Source organism: Aquarana catesbeiana, linkage group LG04, assembly GCF_042186555.1.
Source record: "Aquarana catesbeiana isolate 2022-GZ linkage group LG04, ASM4218655v1, whole genome shotgun sequence".
In the NCBI taxonomy this organism is placed as follows: domain Eukaryota; kingdom Metazoa; phylum Chordata; class Amphibia; order Anura; family Ranidae; genus Aquarana; species Aquarana catesbeiana.
This window is the reverse complement of record NC_133327.1, coordinates 56118943-56140653: the sequence shown is the minus strand read 5'-3', so window position 1 is coordinate 56140653 and position 21711 is coordinate 56118943. Positions and strand designations below refer to the sequence as shown.

Below are 21711 nucleotides of genomic sequence, written 5' to 3'. Positions count from 1 at the left end.
TGCGTGATGCAAGAAATATGACTCTGAAGGGACGTGGAAGGGGAATTGTATTTAGGGCTAAAGTTGAGCAAATGGAGGAGGATGAGAAGTGTTCCAGGTGCTTCTTTAAAAAATCCTATGGGACAAAGAAAGTGTTTCATACTGTGCTGGAAGGGGAGGAGGAGGTGTCTGGTGGGAGGATGGAGGAGGTGATTAAATCCTTTTATGAGGAATTGTATGGGGGAGGTGGAGGTGCGCCTAAGGTTGAGATGGAGGAAAATTGTGAGGTGGTGAGGGGCAATTTGTGTGCTGAAGATGCAAGAACCTTATTAGACCCTATGACTGAGTTGGAGGTGGAGGGGTTGTTGAAAAGTATGAAGAGCAATAAAACTCTGGGGGTGATGGTTTACCGTAGAGTTCTGTGTTAAATGTTGGCCAGTGATAAAGGACCACGTGTGTGAAGTAGTGAAAACGTGTGGATGGTAAGAGGGTGTCAGATTCCATGAGAGAAGGGATAATTACACTACAAGAAAGGAGGTCATAGCGATATCAGAAATTGGCTGCCAATCACGTTACTGAATTGTGATTACAAAATCTTGGCTAAATTGACGGCAAATAGGATGCGGGGAGTAATAGATCAGGTAATACAGGAATGGCAGGTATATATACTGTCCCGGGTCGGAGGATCGCAGACAATCTTATATTACTGAGAGATTTGATTTTTTTATGCTCAGAGCAACAATGTGCCACTAGCAGTCGCATGGATAGACCTAGAAAAAGTTATGACCGTGTGTCTCATGCGTACTTGTTTGTAGTATTACGGCAGATGGGTATTCCGGAGGACTTTGTGAACTTGGTGGAATGTCTATATGAAGGAATGAGCAGTCGGATTTTGATCAATGGGAATCTGTCTGGAGCAGTTCAAGTGAAGTCCGGGGTAAGGCAAGGGTGTCCCCTTTCCCCCATTGCCTTTATCTCTGTAATGGAGCCCCTTCTAAGGCATGTAAGCCAAGATAAAGCTTTTAAAGGTCTTTTTTTACCTGGTTGTGGAAACGCAAATGTAAAGGCGATGTGTTACATGGATGATGTGACGTTTCTATGTAATTCGATGAGGGACCTTGCAAGAGCCGAGCTCCATCTGGACATCTTCAGTGAAATATCCGGCCTAAGAGTAAATTGGGGCAAGAGTAATGTCAGCGTGCCAGCGGGATGTGCGATGTGTCCAGGAACAGACTCAAGAAAGTGGAGGAAGTGAAAGTTCCCGGTGTGATTTTTGAACGAAGTCTGGGATACCAGAAGAATACGGTGAAGATGGTGGAGAAGGTAGAGAAGAAGTTGGAATTTTGGAAAATGCGGCGTCTGACGTTGTCAGGGAAAACACTGATAACAAAATCTGAGATTCTGCCGTTGTTGATCTATTCTTCGGTAATTTTTCCTCCCAATAAACGGTGGATTCATAAGGTGACAAGGATGCTTTTTATTTTTTTCTGGGGGTCGAAGATGGAGAAAGTGAGGCGAGAAGTGGTGATGAAACCAGTGTTGAAAGGGGGATATGATTTTCCAAATATAGAACGCTTTTTGGAAGTGCAATGGTGGCTTACACACTTTAAGACTTTTTCAGCAGGAGGAAAGGCTGCAGCTTTGATGAGATATTTGATTGGCTGGCCGCTTTTGAAGTGGGGGTGGTGTGAGGGGGACTTGAAGAGGCCCATGTCTTTGGTCCCGTTAGTACATTATTTGAGGATGAAAAAGTTTTTTGATGAAAATCAATTAAGTGAGCTTGGGAAAGGGGCAGTAAAGAAGGAAGTGCTCTGGAAATGGTTAAGGAGGAGCGAATTGATAACCAACATTTTTGGACTTGGCCCGAAGAAGACAAAGCAATATTGGAAGAATATGGTATTTATTGGAAGAATATGGTATTTAAAGGCATAACAAATAGGCAAACAGAGGTGGTGTGGATGTCACTGAATACCGTATTTATCGGCGTATAACACGCACCCCAAGTTTAGGAGAGAATTTTAAAGGAAAGAAAACTTTTAGGAGGGAAGTTTAAGGAAAAAAAACTTACATTAAAATGCCCATCAATGCAGCCTCATCATTGTCCATCTGCAGCCTTGTTAGTGTCATTGCAGCCTTTTCAGTGTCAAGCGCAGCCTTGACCCAGTGTCCATTGCAGCCTTGTCAGTGCAGCTTTGCCCCAGTGTAGCCTTGTCAGTGCAGCTTTGCCCCAGTGCAGTCTTGTCAGTGCAGCTTTGCCCCAGTGCAGTCTTGTCAGTGCAGCTTTGCCCCAGTGCAGTCTTGTCAGTGCAGCCTTGCCCCCAGTGTCCATGCTTGGACAGATCGCCGCCGACATACACATAGCTGCATGTAGTTTTAAATATGGTGCTGCAGAGTTCGGCTCTTTCCGGCGCCGCTCACAGTCCCGCCCAGTCCCGCCCTATGATGGACATAACACAGGTCCAATGGCGGGACTGGGCATGACTGTGAGTGGCGCCGGAAAGAGCCAAGAACACTCGACTATGTGTATCTCGGCTCCGCCCAGTCACTGTGATTTCGGCAGCGCTCGTTCAGCTCCGCCGAGTCCCTCCGAACTCCGCGGCGCCATATTTAAAACTACACGCTATGTGAATGTCGGCGGCGATCGCCGCCGATAGATCACAATTAGCAGGGATTGGCGTATAACACGCACCCACGATTTTCTCCTGATTTTAAGGGGAAAAAAGTGCGTGTTATACGCCGACAAATACGGTAATTGCTTACCGACTTTAGTCTTTTTAAAGGCAAGGGATCTTGTGAGGAATGAGGTTTGCCCAAGGGAAGGATGCGGAGGGCAGGAAACCATAAGGCATATGTTCTGGGACTGTTTTTTTTCTAAAGAAGTTTGGAAGTTGATGGAAGGGTTTTCTGAGGAGGGTGGTTGGAGTTAATAGGATCACATATGAGTCTGGGGTGTTTGGGTTGGTGGAGGGTGGAAAAGTGATTCAACAAAAAATTTTCATTTTTTTCTGCAATTTTTAGGGAGGTGATGTGAGAGACACGGTGTGCTTTTGTGAAAAAGAAAATGGTGCTGACAGAGAAGGATTGTGTAGATTGAGTGATGGCAAGAATGTTTTATGTTTTGGCTGTGGAGAGGAGGAGTATGGGGATGGAGGAGGCAGATGTGTTGTGGAATTTTGAGGGGTGGCGGGAGGGGTAAGAGTTTTTCTTTTGTAAATGTAAATATACGATTTTTATCCATGATCTTATCTTTTTGTAAGTATACGCTAGAATGATGCAAAGAACACGGCTCAGTTGTTGGTGTGAAGTTATGATAGAGTCTGTGATTCAGTCTGAGTAGCGTTAGAAAAAAAAATCGACTTTAGCCCTTAGGGGTGTCTCTGCTTCACAGCTAGGATGTTGAGAACCACTTGCATCTATCCAAGCCAATTGGTCCTTGTGAGGTACCCTCTGCTCGGCCTGGTAGGATCGTTGATTAAATTCAGCTTCACCTACTTGCTGCTATTGGGTTAGAGGCTTAGCCCCCACAGGGAACAAGATTGCGGTCTTCCCTCCTCCCTCACTCCGCATTACTACCTCTGGGCAGTAGATGCTAGAGCCTTTGTAAAGGCTACGAAAAGAGTGAAGATGTCGAGGAACCAGAAGGAAGTCACCTAAGAACACCTGAAGCGACATCCAACTCCTCGACGATGGAGAAGAGCGACAAGAAGACCAGCAAGGAGAAGAAGAACCCCGTTCCAGCCACTTCCTCCGAGCTCGGGAATGCCGCTGCCTCAACCCCCACCTCTACCCCGGCCGACACCAGCCAACCAAGACCAGCCAAGCCAGACCAGCCTGCAGAGGGGCTCCCAGCCCTGGAGCCTTGGATGAAGCACACGGTCATGCTGCAGCTGAAGGAGGTGGACGGAAGAGTCCCCGACATGACCCTGGAGATCTTCGGAAAGAAGATGATTTTGGAACAGGGGTTCCGCAAAGCGGAGAAGCTTTCCGTGCAGACCTTCACAAAAGGTATTTTCTTCATAACTTTTGTGTCTTTTCAGGTTTGCAGAAGATACTGGGAGATGGTGAAGACCAGTGGCCCTTAATCCCCTTTTCGTAAGTTCATTGCGAACTGCCCCATAACTCGGGACGAAAAGCAGGTGACGGTGGCCATGAGGAACCCCCATACCAAAGGAAAGGACATAGACACCTACCTCCAGAGATTCTGCACCGTGGTAAAGGACCGATCCAAATCCTCGATGCCAACGGCTTCTGGATAGGTAAGTGGTCTGTGCTTTGCAAACTGAGGAAAGACCCTTCGGGGAACATCCAGCACCTGCAGCCTTCCTTCTCCCTGGGATCATCCGCAGGATTCCTTTTCTACCCCGGCATACCCTACAACTGTAACAGGTGTGGGCAGCCGGGACACATAGGTAAGGATTGTACAGAGCTTGCTTGCAGGTTCTGTAGGGTTACAGGCCACAAGACCAAGGACTGTCCGAGGTCCAAAGCCTGCAACCTTTGTGGATTCTCAGAGCATGTCTTCAGACACTGCCCCCAGAGGACCCGGACCTACGCTGGAGCCCTGATCCAGGGTAAACCACCCTCCAGCACCGGGAGGAAGCTGCCAGAAAGCAAACCAAAGAATCCAAAGGAGCCTCGATAGGCCACAGGTAAGTCCACCCCCACCCTCTCCCCCACCCTCTGCCCCTGCCCCACCCCCTGCCTCCAGCACACCCCCACCCACCCCCTCTGTGCCAGAGGAGCCCTTCCCCACCCTTGCCCCCCCGAACCCGGTCCGGGGGTGGCGATTGTAAGTCTGCAGGGGTAGCCATTCTGGTCAGGGGTGGGCGCTCCACGGTTGACTCTATCCATGAGCTAGTCTGTGGCCGTCTTTTGGTCATAGACGGCTTGTGGGTAGAAGAGCCAGTTAGGCTCATCAATGTGTACGCCCCCCCAGACAAGACTGCCCGGCTGGAACTCTACCAGACCCTGCGGACCCAACTCGTCACCACCAGAACAGTAGTGATCGGCGGTGATTTTAACTGTCCGATCGAGGAGGATGGGCGCAGCTCCAGCATATACGCAAAACTTGATGCTACCTCTAGGCTGCTCAAGGAGATGATCTCAGAGGCCTCCTTGCAGGACGCCGTGGGATCCATAGGGAAAGGGACTGTGAACTATTCGTGGTGCCGACCCGATGGATCTGTGCGTTCCAGGATTGACTTCATGCTCACTGCAAGAACAGTCAAGCATCGTGAGTTCTCCATGATCCCCTGCTTTTTCTCTGACCACAGGGCTATTCACTTTTGGGGGTGACCTGGGCGAGGGCTTTGTCCGCGGACCGGGTTCCTGGAAGCTGAACAGCACCCTGCTGGAAAACGAGGAATTGAAGGGGGAACTCCGGGAGGCCTATGCCACCTGGATGGAGGAAAAGAGATTCTACGGAAGGGTAAGTGATTGGTGGGAGTTTGTGAAGGTTAAGCTGCGCAGCTTCTTTCAGGCAAGGGGACTCCAGCAAGTGTGTGCCAGGAGGAGGGAACTCAGGAGATTGCAGCGTCAGTTGCAGTCCCTGCAGGACCTTCATCACTGTGGCTGGGACGTTAGGCAGGACCTGGGGGACACCAAGAAGAGCCTGAAAGGATACTTTGAGGAAGAATCCAGGCACATTGTCTTCCGTGCCAAGGTGGAGAATCTCGAGAAAGGTGAGAAGTGTAATCCTTTCTTTTTCAGGAAACTTCACGCAGGACACACACCCTTGTTAGAGCTGCGCTACGAGACTGGAACACTTCAGAAGGGGAAGAAGGCTGTGATGCAAGTGGTCAGCGACTACTACACCAACCTCTACTCCCCGAAAGAAACGGACACAGAGGCGGCCGACAGGTTCCTGTCAGGTATCTCTAACCAAATTGATCCTGCAGGTTCATCAACCGTCAACGCCCCCTTGATGTTGGAGGAGCTGCACTCTGCCACTAAATCCTTTAGGCGAGGCAGCACCCCGGGCTGCAATGGTCTCCCAGTTGAGCTCTATGTAGCACTGTGGGATCTCATGGGCCCGGACCTGCTCGAGCTGTACAAGGAGATGGTGGTGAAGGGCAGAATGCCTCCGTCACTGAGGGAGGGGATGATCACGATTTTGTATAAGCGGAAGGGGGAGAGATCGGATTTGAAAAACTGGCGTCCGATCTCTCTTCTGAACGTGCACTACAAAATCCTCGCCAAGGTTTTAGCCAACAGGCTGAAGTCTGATCCGGGTGGATGATCTGTCCAATGACAGACTTGTGGCATTACTGGTCACAGGATTGCGGACAGCCTTGCGCTTGTCCGGGACACGGTCCAGTACATTCATGGCCACCGTGTGCACGCGGCCCTGGTCAGTCTTGACCAGGAGAAGGCCTTTGACCGTGTCTCCCATGAGTTTATGTGCAGAGCTCTGCGCAGGTTTGGTCTTGGGGAAATGTTTTGTTCGTATGTGAATGTAATGTACAATGACATTTCTAGTTTGGTGCTGGTAAATGGCTGGAAAACTGACCCCTTTCCAATTTTGTCTGGGGTCAGACAAGGCTGCCCTCTCTCACTTCTGCTTTTTGTTTGTTGTATAGAGCTCTTCGCCCGAAGCATCAGACTGAACCCAGAGATCAGAGGGATCACCGCACCAGGACCGGACAGACGGGAGGCCAAGTGCTCACTCTACATGGACGACGTGACAGTGTTCTGTGCTGATTGGCGCTCCATCGACACACTCGCCCAGACCTGTGAGGACTTCGGCCAAGCTTCAGGGGCAAAGGTCAACTGCGGGAAGTCAGACGTCATCTTTCTTCTTCTGCACCCATTCCTTTCAGCGTCAAGGCGGACTTCATCAAAATTCTTGGGGTCTGGTTTGGAGCTGAGGGCGCAACCCTAAAGTCCTGGGAGGAAAGACTAGCAAAGATGCGACAGAAGTTTGGACTTTGGAGCCTCAGAGAACTCACCATCGAAGGTAAAAACAGGATTTTTAAAACAGCTTACCTGTTAAATCCTTTTCTTTGAGGTACATCAGGGGACACAGAGCCATAGTAATTACTATGTGGGTTATAGGCCACCTTCAGGTAACGGACACTGGCACGCCCTAAATTAAGAAGTGCACTCCCTATATAACCCCTCCCACTACTGGGAGTATTCAGTTTTGTAGCCAAGCAATACACGTATATACCAAAGAAGGGAGGGACCTCTGTGTCCCCTGATGCACCTCAAAGAAAAGGATTTTACAGGTAAGCTGTTTTAAAAATCCTGTTTTCTTTTCATACATCAGGGGACACAGAGCCATAGTAATTACTATGTGGGATGTCCCATAGCAATGGCAACTGAAGGGAGGGAGACACAATAAAAGGTAGGGTATTAAGAGGACAGAGGACTTATACAACATCCTGCAGTACACTATGCCCAAAGGCAATATCCTCATGACCTTTTACATCGATTTGATAGAATCTGGTAAATGTATGGACTGAAGACCAAGTTGCGGCCTTGTAGATCTGAGCCATAGAGGCCTGGTAACGCACCGCCCATGAGGCACCAACAGCCCTGGTGGAATGTGTATCAACATGAAAAGGAGGAACCTTCTTCCTCAGACCATAGGATTGAACAATCACTTGACTAATCCATTTGGTTATAGTAGATTTCGATGCTGCTTGTCCTCTTTTAGGACCTTCTGGCAGCACAAACAAAATATCTGTTTTTGCGAATCTGAGCGTTTTCCTAACCGCTCTTACTACATCAAGGGAATGTAGTGCCTTCTTTTCCTAGATCGAGACTCTGGGAAAAAAGGCAGAATAATATCTTGGTTCAAATGAGAACCGGTCATCACTTTCGGTAGAAATTTAGGATGAGGCCACAATACCACCATATCCTTATGCATGATTAAAAATATGGCTCTTTACAAGACAGAGCCGCCAATTCCGATATTCTTCTTGGCAGAAGATATGACAACCAAAAAGACTATTTTTCTTTAAAAGAACTAATGGAATTTCCCGTATAAGTTTAAAAGGCTGATTCTGTAAAGCCGACAAGACTAAAATTCAAATCCCAAGGATTTAGAGGTGCCCTGACAGGGGGATTAATTCTTGTTACCCCCTGAATAAAAGTACGCACCAGAGAGTGAGAAGCAAGAGGCCATTGAAAAAAGATTGATAAGGCTGCGACCTGGCCCTTGATCGTACTCAGGGCCAGGTTCATTTCTAATCCCATATGCAGGAATACAAGAATCCTACCTATGACATATTTTCTGGTATGGATCCAGGGGTTGGCACCCCAGGAAGTATGTGCCTTCCAGATTCTAAAGCAAATGACTCTGGAGGCCGGCTTCCTAGCATTAATCAAAGTAGACACTACTGAAGGAGATAACCCACGATCCTTTAGAATGTGGGTTTCAATAGCAAAACTACTAAATTTAGCGTTTGTAAGGTAGGATGGAATACCGGACCTTGAGCTAGAAGGTCTGGCCATATTGGCAGGGTTCAAGGGACTTCTACTGCCATCCTTATGATCTCGGCAAACCAAGATCTTCTGGACCATACTAGGACCACCAGAATCGCTTCTTCCCCTTCCTGCTTGATTCTGCGGAGAAGGCGTGGAAGTAGCAGAACTGGAGGAACGCATAGATCAGTGAAAAAAACTGATCCTATTGGGAAGACCAAGGCATCTGTTCCGCACACTAGCGGATCCTTCGTCCTAGACACCAAGTTGTCGACTTTGTTGTTGAATCTGGACGCGAACAGATCTATGTCTGGAATACCCCATTCTTGACATATCGAGAGGAAGATGACTGGGTGAAGGGACCATTCTCTCGGAAACAATAGTTGGTGAATCAATAGTCCGCCTGCCAATTCTCTATCCCTGGAATAGACATTGCTGATAGACGAGGTATGTTGCTTTCTGCCCAAGCTAGAACATGATCCACTTCTTTTTGTACTGCATGACTTCTCGTGCCCCCTTGATGATTGATGCAAGCCATAGCCGTGGCTTGAGCGTCTAGAACTCCAGGGCCAGATGTACTGCCCTAATTTCTAGAACGTTGATGGACAGGGTCCTTTCTGGTCCTTGGACCATTTCCCCTGGACAGAAGCTTCTTCCAGGACTGTTTGCCAACCTAGAAGGCTGGCATTCGTTGTTACCCTTTTCCAAGATACTGGTAAAAAAAGAATTTCCCCTTTTGGAGGTTGCTGACATTAACCACCAATTGAGGCTCAGACACACCTGGGGGGATAAGAGCATTGGAAAAAAACCACAGCCTGAACCTTCTTGTTCCAGACCGACAGAATAGTGTTTGTAGCAGTCTTGAATGAAACTGCACATAAGGAACGGCCTCGAAGGAGGCCACCATTTTCCTTAACAATTTCATGCACATCTGAATGGAAAGATTTCTCTTTGCTTTGACAAGTTGAATTAGTTCTTTAATAGAACCAATTCTTGCCTGGGGTAGGAATAAATTTTTTATACAGTATCTATGACTAGCCCCAAGAACTGTAATCTCCTTGATGGTTTTAAGGAGGATTTTTCTAGGTTGAATATTCAACCTAGTCATTCCAGGTAGCTTACAGCAGCGATTAAACTTTGGTTTAGGCCAGAGACTGATTGATCTACCAAAAGCAGAGCATCTAAATAGGCTAGGACCGTTATGCCCTGGGCCGATAACCTGACTAAGGGAGGTGTCAGGATTTTTGTGAATACCCGTGATGCAGTGGCTAGACCAAATGGCAGAACCACAAACTGAAAATGGCAATTTTCTACTTTGAAGTGTAGAAATTTCTGATGAACGGGAAATTTCGGTACGTGGAGATATGCATCTTTGATATCGATTGATGCCAGAACTCTCCTCCTTGCAAAATGGAGACCACCGATCGGACTGACTCCATGCGAAAGGACCAGATATTTAAATACCGTTTCAGATCTTTGAGATCTTACGGTTCCAAAACCAAACGGGGAGGTAAGACCCATTTTAGAACAACAGGTTTGAATAAAACCCTGAACGCTGTTCCTCTAAGGGAACCTCTGATATCACCTCTTGAGATAAAAGATGATCCAGAGCTAAAAAGAGAGACTTCGTTCCTCTGGATTTCTGTAAACATTTGACTTTAGAAAACGAGGAAACGGGAACTCTAGTTTGCAACCTAGAGAAACTGAGGAAGCCCATCTGTCCTGACATTGTTCCTGCCAGATTTGAAAATTGCAGAAGCCTTCCCCTCCACCCGAGCGAGCAGGGGTGCTCCTTCATAAGGAGGCCTTAGCATTTTGTTTTGTCAGGCTTCTGCCCCAAGACCTCTTCTGGCCCTGGGACTGCCCCTGAGGTCTACCTCTTGAGACTGCCTAGGGGCAGATGCCCCTGGTACTGAGAGGAAGCATGCTAAAAGGAGAACTGTTTGAACTTCTACTGGCAAAAGAGAACTTTTCCCATTAGAAATCCTTTGGATATATTTATCCAGATCGTCTCCAATAACCGTTCACAATGAAAAGGGAAACTGGCTAGGAGCTTTTACATGGTGTTTCGGCTGACCAATTTACCAGCCACAGGACTCTGTGTGTATGTACTAGTCCCAGCATAAGCCGTGAGGCTTGAATGATACAATTTATCATCGCATTTATCATCGCATCCACCGTAAAACATTATGCATCTGATACTCCAGCCCATTGCTAGGCCTGCTGATCAGGAAGATTCTTAAGTATCTCTACAAACTTATCCTTTATGGACTGAGATACCCCAATTGCCGTAAGAATCGGCTGTGCTACTGAACCTGCTAGAGACATGTTGTTCTTAAGCAGAAGTTCCAACTTTTTATCTGTTGAATCCTTTGTCATTTGCGCATTGTCTACCGGACAAGTGAGATTTTTATTCCCCGAGGTGATTGCAGCATTAATTGCTGCAACCTCCCACTTCTTATAGAATTCTTCCTCCATAGATACACTTTTTTTTTTTTTTTTTTTGAAGGAAAAAAAACAGCTTATTCCCATTCTGAATATATCAGCTTTTTTAGCCATGAATAAATAGGAAAAGCGTCCCCATCTAGTGAGGGAGTGTACCAGAAATGTGAGATTACTCCCTCCATACTAGGATCCTCAGAAGAGGATATATTAGTATTTTCCAGGTCTCTTTGGAAGACCTTCCCTGCCCCTTGTACCTCAAAATGAGGGTCCTGAGCACTGGATGGGGATCTGCTATGATTGAACCCACTATGGAAAGTGATTATAGCATCAAATCTTCTTTTCCACTAGAAATGGTAGAAGAAAAAACCTCCTGTGTGATATATATATACAGGGACTGAAGTGTTCAGCGCTGCTGCAACAACAGTCTCCCCTGACGGCTCATTCTGACCGACCGCATCACTCTGAGAGGAGGATGACATTCTTTTGGACATGGATTTAGGTTGTTTGTAAAATAATCAAACCACTACCACTCATAGCCTAACGCACAAAGCAGAGGCACTACCAAAAGAATGCATACACTGCTAGGCTATAGTCCAGCAATAATAATGCTGCTATTAATGCCCAGCCTGAAAACAATGTGTCAAAGGAAATGCCTGTGTCACCAACCTGAGAAAAGCCACCTTTGCTTTTGTGTCCTTCCACAGCCTGCAGCAGCACACAGTGTGCTTTTAAAAACTACCTCCATGCGTCCCTGGCGTCTGAGAATGCCGACAGCCCCGCCCCCCCGCGTTGATTACGGCTCCACCCTCCTTTCAAAAGTGGAGCGGCGGGCTATAGATTCATCTGAATCTTTCCAGAGCTGTCTGGCGGGGGGTAAAACCGCCAGGAGGCCGCAGCGTTTTTTTTTTTTTAAATGAATCTGGGCCTCTACTCTCCCCTGAGGGGGGAATCCCATCGCAGGGGCTACCCACAGGAAGACAAGTTACCCCTCTTACCAGAGGATCTGCTTTGCCGGAGGAGAAGGAGGAAGTGTTCGCTCCTGACACAGCGGCTGTTTCCAGTATGAGGTGGTGAGTGCTCAATACAGCCCCCAGTGGTGACACATAGGCATGACAACATTATTCTGTTAAAGGAGACTTTTCATGAAAAAATTCAAAAATCTCCACTTACCTTTTCCCGCCGCAGGGCTATCTGTGGTAAACCATCAGACCCAATCTTCACCTTTCATGGTGGGCTCCGCAAAACCTTCAGGAACAGGGGAACCTTGAGGTATCCCACAATCCTGGACCTGCAATAGCACCCTGCCAGTAAAACTTTATTGGCCTTACTACCAAAAGTACTGGATCCCAGGGTCCAGCTCTCTAGAAAGAGAAGCATTTGCAATAAAAAAACCTTGTTTCTTCGGATATGAGGCCCGGGTACCATTCAACCTGGTCTAAAAGACACTCTGAATGGATCTGTAAGCATGGCTAGCCCCAGCAAGGATTGTTCCAGTGGAGCTCAGCACAGCACATCTTTACTTGTGACCAACACCTTAGACACTGGCGAAAAAACTGAATACTCCCAGTAGTGGGAGGGGTTATATAGGGAGTGCACTTCTTAATTTAGGGCGTGCCAGTGTCCATCACCTGAAGGTGGCCTATAACCCACATAGTAATTACTATGGCTCTGTGTCCCCTGATGTATGAAAAGAAACACTGGTACTCCGCAGCAAGATTCTCCCTGTGTTGCAGTGCCTCGCCCAGGCCTCGCCCCCCCGGGTTAACACCTGCAAGGTCATCACCAGGGCGGTGTTTCACTTCATCTGGAGCTCCAAAATGGACAATGTGAAGTGGGCGGTTATGTTCAAGGAACCCAAGGGCGGTAAGGGCGTGCCCGACATCACTACTCTACTGAGGGTGTGCTTTGCTTGTAACTGCATCCGCAGGACATTGGTTGACAGAACTGTGGACTCTGGTGGTAACTCCATGTCCTGTTTTTTTCCTCCTGCCTCTTTGGAGGACCCTTGGATGGGACAAATGGGACAGCTCCATCCCCTACAACTGGGACACCCCTTGGTACTACTTGGGCACCTTCAAGTTTATTAAGGAGCTGAGGCTACATGGAGTGAAGCCCGACTTGTGGAAGCCAAAAACTATCCACAAGTTGAGTAGAGCATCGGACATTGTTGAGACTGTTCCAGGCCTCCCTTCAGCCACTCGAAAAGTGGTCTGGAGGAATGTTTCTTCAAAGAGACTCACCAACAACCACAAAGATCTGGCATGGATGGCAATCCAAGGGGGGTTGCCACTCAGGACATTCATGCATGCCAGAAACCTGTGCAGATACAGGCACTGCCCCTTTTGCATCATCCAGGAGGAAACTGCTTTTCATGTTTTCTGGGAGTGCCCCTTTGCACGGGACCTGTTGAGGGCCTTGGAACCTGAACTGAAGGACTTTGTACCACAGACAGCTATCACACACTTTGGTGTGTTGAACGGACTCTTCTGTGGAACTTATTCACAGGAGGACATTGACTGTGCCTGGCCGGTGCTGTGTTGCTTTAAGGACGCTTTGTGGTGCGCCAGAAAGTGCCTCATCCACCAGTGGGAGAGGATGTCCATCGGGGACTGTCGCAGATAGGTCCACAGTCTGCTCAGAGACTATCGCTTGATGGACTTCAAGGAGGAAGAGGGGATCTGAAGATTTTCCCTCCCCCCCTTTTCCCCCGTGTATCCTTTGGCAGTTCAATAAAGCTTTGGGCCTGTGAACTCTTTTTCACCCTCCCCTACCCCATCTCCTCCACCCCCTTCATCACACCCGTTGCCCATTTGAATGCTATCTGACAGTATATGACTTTTTGTGACATGTTTTTGAAGTAATGCTTTCAGGATAATGCGGCGTCATGCATGATGTGATGTTTCGGGGTATTATTAATCTGCAACACACATCAGGCATCATACCGCAGGATGAATGTAATTTATTTGTATGCTTGGAAATGTATTGTTATGTAGTGTACTTATGCGCTGCGTCGCAGTACAGAGTGGAATGTACCCTGTTGAAGTATTTGTTTTTTTGTATATTTTCTTGCAAAATAAAGTATACATTTTCAATCAAAAAATCTGTTCTTATCAGTTTAATATCTGATACGTCCCCTATCTGGGGACCATATATTAAATGGATTTTTAGAACAGGGAGATGGAAGAAGAGCTTGCTCTGTCCACTCCACGCATCGACCTGGTATTGCAGTACCTCCAGGACCGGTGCACCCCTCTCTTATGCAGTTTCCAAAAACAGAATGAACAACAACAAAAATCTTCCTTTTGCTTGCTCAATGGCAATGTTGCTTTTTTTGGCTCACAAGCTGTTAATTCTGGCAATAAACTTGCATTTAACCCCTGTGTGTATTGGTGTTTTTTGCTTTGTGTCAGTTTCTTGGCCTCTCTCCCTCCCTCCTCGCTCCATATTTTTTGGGTCAGGAAGAAGCAGCAGGTAAAGTGGCAGTTGCAAGAAGCCAAACCTTTTAAGTCAGCAAGTCAGTAAGTAGACACATTTCGACAAGACAGCTAGCTAATGTTCTATCCATCTTTCTCCCAAGGCCCAAAATAAAGCCTTTGCTGGCAGTGTCCATTTAGAGAGGCAGCAGGTCCCAGACCATTTGAGTAGGCCTGACTTTGCTCCACCTCAGTCTCTTGTTGCAGCTATCTCAAAGTCAGTCCAGGCATTCCTTCCTTCCTTCCCTCCCTCATTTCGCAGCCTGTCTCTCCCTCTAGTGGGTCCCCGTCTTGTCTTCCTCGTCCACGTTACCAGGAGGCGGGGCCATGCAAATGATTTCCCTCATCAGGCATCTCAACGAGGAGCACCTGGATGTGTTCAATTAGTGCTCTGGCCTGCCTGTTAGTTTCAAGGTCAGAATGGGCTGCAGGTGGGAAGGAGGTGTTAGACAGGTGTGTTGAGGAATTAGGCCTCAAGCCCGGGTAGGTGTGGCATCTCTCAGCGAGCTCTTCGTTTCTACCAGGCCGCCGCTCGCTCGGAAAAGAGAATAATTGGGTTATCGCTTCTTGGCCTTTTGGCTAAGATCAAGTGTAAACTAGTCTTACCAATTGGCTATCCAGAAGAGCCTGATGACTGTGCCCTTGGCCTTTGAACTTTGTTCAGTGCTGCTTTTGGGGGGGAGTCTGAAAGCTCTGAAGGCTACTGAGCTGGAAAGCTGTACCATCGGCCTTCAATTTACATATTTGTGAGTTTTTGCTGCTATAGGAGGAGAGCCGGAAAGTGAGACAGGACACGATCGAGCTATTCAAATAGCTAATTTCAGTTACTGAGATGGAGGATTCAAGGAGAAGAGGAGCTGCGGAGGAAGTTTGTGGTGATTATCATTCCGAAATTTTTGGAATGAAGGATACCCTTCGGGTTATTGTTTCAGCAGAAGTCCGAGGAGAAAAGGACCTACACCATTTATACAAGGAAATTTTTGGCCCGCTTTTGGAAATTGACATGATGGATTACTTTTGTGTTCAAGATTTTTTTCGAGAGGAACCGTGGATGTTACTCTGACGGGCAGTGGTGCCTGTGAAAAGGCATATACACTGTATAAGAGTAAGAAAAAGGATCCAGCTTTTTTTGGTGTTAAAGTTTTACCCCTTTTTCAGTTAGAGGCAAAAATGGTGACAGTACATATGTACGACCCATTTATTTCACAGCAAGAAGTAGAAGCCTTCCTTTATAAGTTTTGTAAAAAGGTAATCTTCAAAAGAAATGGTTGGAATTCTTTTGGGGTGTGGAACGGCAAGAGGAGATTCCTTGTCACGTTCAAAAGAGATCCGGACGGTGGGGTCTAGAGACCACTCCCAGTTGTTTGTTTAAATAGGAGCAGAGGATACCTATTTTTTTCAGGCATGCCATCTTTCTGCAAAAGCTGCCGTGAGTATGGCCATGAGAATGGCGCTTGCAACAGATGTTTTGAATGTGCAGAAGAGGATCCTCACATGAAGAAAGATTGCCCAAAGAAGAAGGCAGAAGAGGAAGAAAAGAAGAAAGCAGAGACAGTTGTAGTACCGGTATCGCCCCAAGAAGACCCTCAAGAACAACCGGCAGAAACAGCCCAGGGGGAAGTAGTGGTGGAGAAAAACAAGGGGACATTAGAAACCGAGAATAATGAAAATTCAAGAAGAGTGGAAAATGAAATGGAAACCCAAGATGTAGCAACAGTACCAGAATCAGTGGTGGTAGAAACGGAATCGGCAAAAATGCAGGTGGATGCAAAGTCTTTAAAAAGAGGAGTGGATGAAAGAGAAGATGTGGTAGAAGAAGAAGTAATTGAGGCAAGAGAAAAGAAGACCCGGGTGGGAGAGTTATTCGTGGACCTCACCTCAAGCGAGGATGAGGAGCAACTGAATATATCGGAGTTCCCATCTGAAAAAGAGGACGGTGGGGAGAGTCCTGCCCCATGTAGACTACTAAGGTGATAGAAGTAGCCTCCCTGAGCGTAAGGAGTCTGAGGAGCCCGAGGAGGAGAGTGGCTCTTTATAACTTCTTGGAGCTTCAGGGCCTAGATATAATTTTGTTACAGGAATGTAATCTAGAAAAAAGGTTAAAATATGACAACATAAAAGAATTCTGGAAGGGAAATGCTGCCTTTTCCGGAGGAATTGATAATAAATGTGTTGGAGTTGGGGTGTTAACCTCAAAAAAATGGGACATTATAGAAATTGAAGAATTGTACCCAGGAAGGCTGCTGATGACAAAATTACAAAAAGGTGAGCAAAAATTAAAAGTATTTTGTGTTTAAGCTTCTAATGAAAAGGAGGAAAGAAGAGAGTTATTTGAAATTCTACGATTATTTATACTAGGTACAGAGCCAATTATCATTGGTGGGGATTTTAACTGTTCTTTAGATAATGATCAGAAGAGAGACAGTTCAGTTGGTGTACTGAAAGATACCATTACATTCATAAACTTAAAAGATCTATGGGAAATTTGTGGATCAGATCTTAGCAAAAAACAAACATGGAAGAACAAAAAAACTGAAATAAATTGAATCCAGGATTGATTTTATGACACTATTCATGCAAAAAAATTTGATGCAAATGAAATTTTTTTCTCTGATCACAAATTATTATCTGGCACTATAGAAATTGATGGAGGTATCCAAAAGAAATCCCTGTATTGGAAGTTAAACATTTCGTTGTTAAAAAAAGAATGAATAGAAGCAGAGTTTAAAAACATTTATAAGAAATGGCAAGAAGATAAAAACAAGTATGATAATATTTTTATATCGTGGGACGAAGGTAAAAAACTTTTTAAAACATTTTTTATAAAGAAAAGTAAAGAGGTTGCAAAAGAAAGAAGAGAAATATATAAAAAGCTAAACGCCAGACTACAGGTTTTTCTTCGTTTTTCTAGTGAAGATATTGAAGTAGAGACTGAAATAGAAGAAACGAAAAGAGAAATAAGGAAAATTTTGGAAGAAAAAGGTAAACAAATAATATTCAATGCTAAAGTTAAAAACCTGGAAGAAGATGAAAAGTGTTCAAAATATTTAAAAAAAAAAATTATTAGTAAAAAACAAGAAAATGAGAAAGATAGAAGGTGAAACATTATTAAAAGGAAAACTGGATAAAGTGAAAAGTTTTTATGAGTCATTGGCTGTGTTTTTTACGCAAAACCTGGACAAACAATTAAATAAGACTGAACAAGATTTTTTAGCACAAAATTTTAGCTTGGAAGAAGTTTTAACAGTTATTAATTATTATTAAAAGTTTTGATAGTTCTAAAACACCTGGAAATGATGGATTACCGGTAGAATTTTATAAAGGTTTTTGGGAGATTTTAAAAGAAGATTTTTTAGACATTATTGGAAGAGTCTCAAAGAACTTTGTTTTACTGGAAACTTGGAATGAGGGAGTGATTGTGCTCATTTTTAAAAAGGTTGATAAGGAACAGATTAAAAACTGGAGGCCGATTACTTTATTGAACAGTGATTATAAAATTTATGCCAAGCTTATTGCCAATAGGATGAAGAAATGTGTGGGGTCAATTATTGAAGATGACCAATCTTGTGCAGTACCTGGAAGAGTAATCTCGGATTCGCTAATTCTGATTAGAGATGTCATTTGGGATGTAAAGGACAGAAACCAGAAGATTGCTTTAGTATCCCTCGATTTTGAAAAGGCATACGACAGAGTTGCTCATGAATTTTTATTTAAAACATTGGAAAAAATGGGTTGTCCGGAAAGACTTTTAAAGCAGATAAAAAGCTTATACGGAAATTTTTTTAGTAAAGTATCAGTAAATGGGTTTTTATCAGACAAAATTAAGGTGCTGAGCGGAGTAAAACAAGGGTGTCCTCTGTCACCCATTCTTTTTATATGTGCAATAGAACCACTTTTGTATGAGAAAAGACAAAGTGATTGAAGGTTTTTTTACTCCAGGAAAATAAGGAAAACAGAAAAAAACAGTAGCATATATGGATGATGTCACCTTAGTTGTTAAAAATTTTAAAAGCTTAAAAAGAACACTTAGAACAGTAAGTTGGTTTTGTGAAGGTTCAGGTTTTTACAATAGGAGATTTTTATACAGAACCAGATTTAAAAATTCCAAAAGTTAAAGAAATAAAAATTCTAGGAGTATGGTTCCCACAAAACTGTGGTAATTATAAAAATTGGGAGGCCCTGTTGGAAAGAGTGAAAAAGAAATTAGATTTTTGAAAGTTAAGAACTCTAAAGTATGGAAGGAAAGATACTGATCATCAAACAGGTGATCCTGCCAATTATTTTATACATTTCAATGATTTTTTTCCCACCAGTCTTAATTTTAGAGAGATTAATTAAACTTTGCTTTCATTTTTTCTGGGGTTCAAAAATGGAACGAATTAAGAGATGAAATTTATAAACCAAAAGAGAAAGGAGGAAAAAGTTTTCCGGACTTTAGAAAAATGTTGTGTTTAAAATATTTTTCTTTATTTACTAATCTGTTAAAAATATAAGAGTCACGGATTAATGCTTTTTTAAAATACCAATTAGGTTTTTTTTTCTAAAAAATATAAATGGATAAAACATGACCATTTAAAACCGTTAAGAGGGACTCCTCCTGAATATTATATTATTTTAGAAAAAATTCTTAAAGAATATGATTTAATACATTTTGAAGAAGGAATTTTAAAAGATTATCAAAAGCTAAAAAAAAGTGGTGGAAAATAGAATAATATTTAGCCCAATTAAAAATTATTCTTATAAATTTACAAAAGAAATTTGGGAAGCAACACATTTTTCTTTACTCTCCAATGAACAGAAAGACCTAGCATGGAGTATTGTAACAGAGATTGTTCCAACAAGAAGTTTTCAGCATGGTCGAGGTTTGCTTAGAAGTGCAAAATGTGTAAGGTAAGAATGTTTTATGGAAGAAACAACATTACATCTTTTTTGGAATTGCAAATTTGCACAGGACTGTTGGAGAAAAGTTGGACCTTTGATAAAAAACTTAACCACTCTAAAATATTTTAATCATGAAATTATTTTTTACGGCTTAGGAATTGAAAAAAGAGATTTTAAAAAGGTTTGGTTGCTTATCAATTCTATTAAGATAGCTTTGTGGAGAGTAAAAAATATCTATTTATTCAAAAAAGAAAAAATATCAGTTGAAGGGTGTGTACGTTTAGGGTTGAGTTTTTTATATATATATATTATTTGAGAGATAAACATTTTTTGGAGATAATAACTCAAAAAAAATCTATTCCACATCTCAAAATTCCAATATTTTTCTAACAATTTAAACCAGAGAAAGAGAGAGAGAAGATATTTTTCACGATGATGGTATATTTTAAGACTTGGAGTTTGTGAGAGTGAAGACTTGAGACTAAATATTTCTGAGTGGAAAAAATCTGTTCTTATCAGTTTCCAGAGGAGGTGCTGTGGCACTCTCTTTGGGGAGGCCCAGCAATTCCAATGGTGTTATAGTGCCTGGAAGGGCGGTACTCAGCAGGGACTATGCTGAGTTGCCCAACAGATAGACTGGGGACCGGCCAATGGTTGAGTCTGAGCCGTCTGTAAGGGTGCTCCTGGTGAGAATGGGTGCTGCATCTGGGTCTGGCCGGAGGGTCGGGTCCTTGGCCTTCTGGCCTAGATTGTGGTAGCTCTAGCTACGGACAGTTATTCAGGAGAGAATGCTTACTCCTCCTTTGGGAGGGGGGAGTGGTTAGTATCTACCCGAATGTAATTAGGAGGGAGTGATGTGAACGACGGTGGAGCTCTCACCAAGCTCCCTGAACTTCATGCCTTTCTGCCTGGAGTGGGGGCTGCTGTGGTCTGGGCCGTTGGCCAGGGTTGGTCTTGAAAGCCTATGGAGTATGTACCCCTGGAGTGGCAGTCCAGGGGTGCCAAAAAATCACTGTGAGTGGCAGTCACTTTGATTTGAGGCACCACGGTCACTGCACTATAGAACACTTTTTTTTAGGACCAGAGGAATTTTTTTATTCCTGGTCATTGTTTCACACAATGGCCACCTTTTTCACTCCCCTCTTCACTATCTCTTCCCCACTTTAATTTTATTTAACCACTTGACAACTGGGCACTTAAACCCCCTTCCTAACCAGACCAATTTTCAGCTTTCGGTGCTCTCACATTTTGAATGACAATTACTCAGTCATACAACACTGTACCCATATGAAATTTTTGTCCTTTTTTTCACACAAATAGAGCTTTCTTTTGGTGGTATTTAATCACCGTTGGGTTTTTTATTTTTTGCGCTATAAAAGAAAAAAGACTGAAAATTCGGTAAAAAAAAAAAAATTTTCTTTGTTTCTGTTCTAAAATTTAGCAAATTTAGTAATTTTTCTTCGTAAATTTTGGCCACAATTTATACTGCTACATATCTTTGGTAAAAATAAGTACAAATCGGTGTAAATTATTTGGTCTTTGTGAAAGTTATAGAGTCCAAAAGCTATGGTGCCAATATCTGAAAATTGATCATACCTGAATTACTGACGGCCTATCTATATTCTTGAGACCCTAACATGCCAGAAAAGTACAAATACCCCCCAAATGACCCCTTTTTGGAAAGAAGACATTCCAAGGTATTTAGTAAGAGGCATGGTGAGTTTTTTGAAGTTGTCATTTTTTCCCACGATTCTTTGCAAAATCAAGATTTTTTTTTTTTATTTTTTTTTTTCCACAAAAATGTCATATTAGCAGGTTATTTCTTACACCGCATATGCATACCACAAATTACACCCCAAAACACATTCTGCTATTACTCCTGAGTATGGCGATACCACATGTGTGAGACTTTTACACAGCGTGGCCACATACAGAGGCCCAACATGCAGGGAGCACCTTCAGGCGTTCTGGAGCACCCAGGCCAATTCTGACATTTCTCTCCTACATGTAAAAATCATCATTTATTTGCTAGAAAATTACATAGAACCCCAAAACATTATATATGTTTTTTTTAGCAAAGAACCTAGAGAATACAATGGCGGTTGTTGCAACTTTTTATCTTGCACGGTATTTGTGCAGCAATTTTTTGAACGCTTTTTTGGGGGGAAAAAAACAGTTTTGTGCTTTAAAAAAAAACAAAACAGTAAAGTTGGCCCAATGTTTTTGCATAATGTAAAAGATGAAGTTACTCCGAGTAAATAGATACCTAACATGTCACCCTTCAAAATTGCACTCGCTCGTGGAATGGCGCCAAACTTCGCTACTTAAAAATCTCCATAGGCGACGCTTTAAAATTTTTTACTGGTTACATGTTTTGAGTTACAGAGGAGGTCTAGGGCCAAAATTATTGCTCTCGCTCTAACGTTCGCATCGATACCTCACATGTGTGGTTTGAACACCATTTTCATATGTGGGCGGGACTTGCGTGTGCATTCGCTTCTGCATG

At 44.0% G+C, this 21711-nt stretch overlaps 1 pseudogene; it reads left to right on the top strand.

The window, feature by feature from the left end:
- The first annotated feature begins 13931 nt into the window (after window positions 1-13931).
- Window positions 13932-14104, top strand: LOC141141805 (U2 spliceosomal RNA; annotated as a pseudogene).
- The last annotated feature ends 7607 nt before the right edge of the window (window positions 14105-21711 follow it).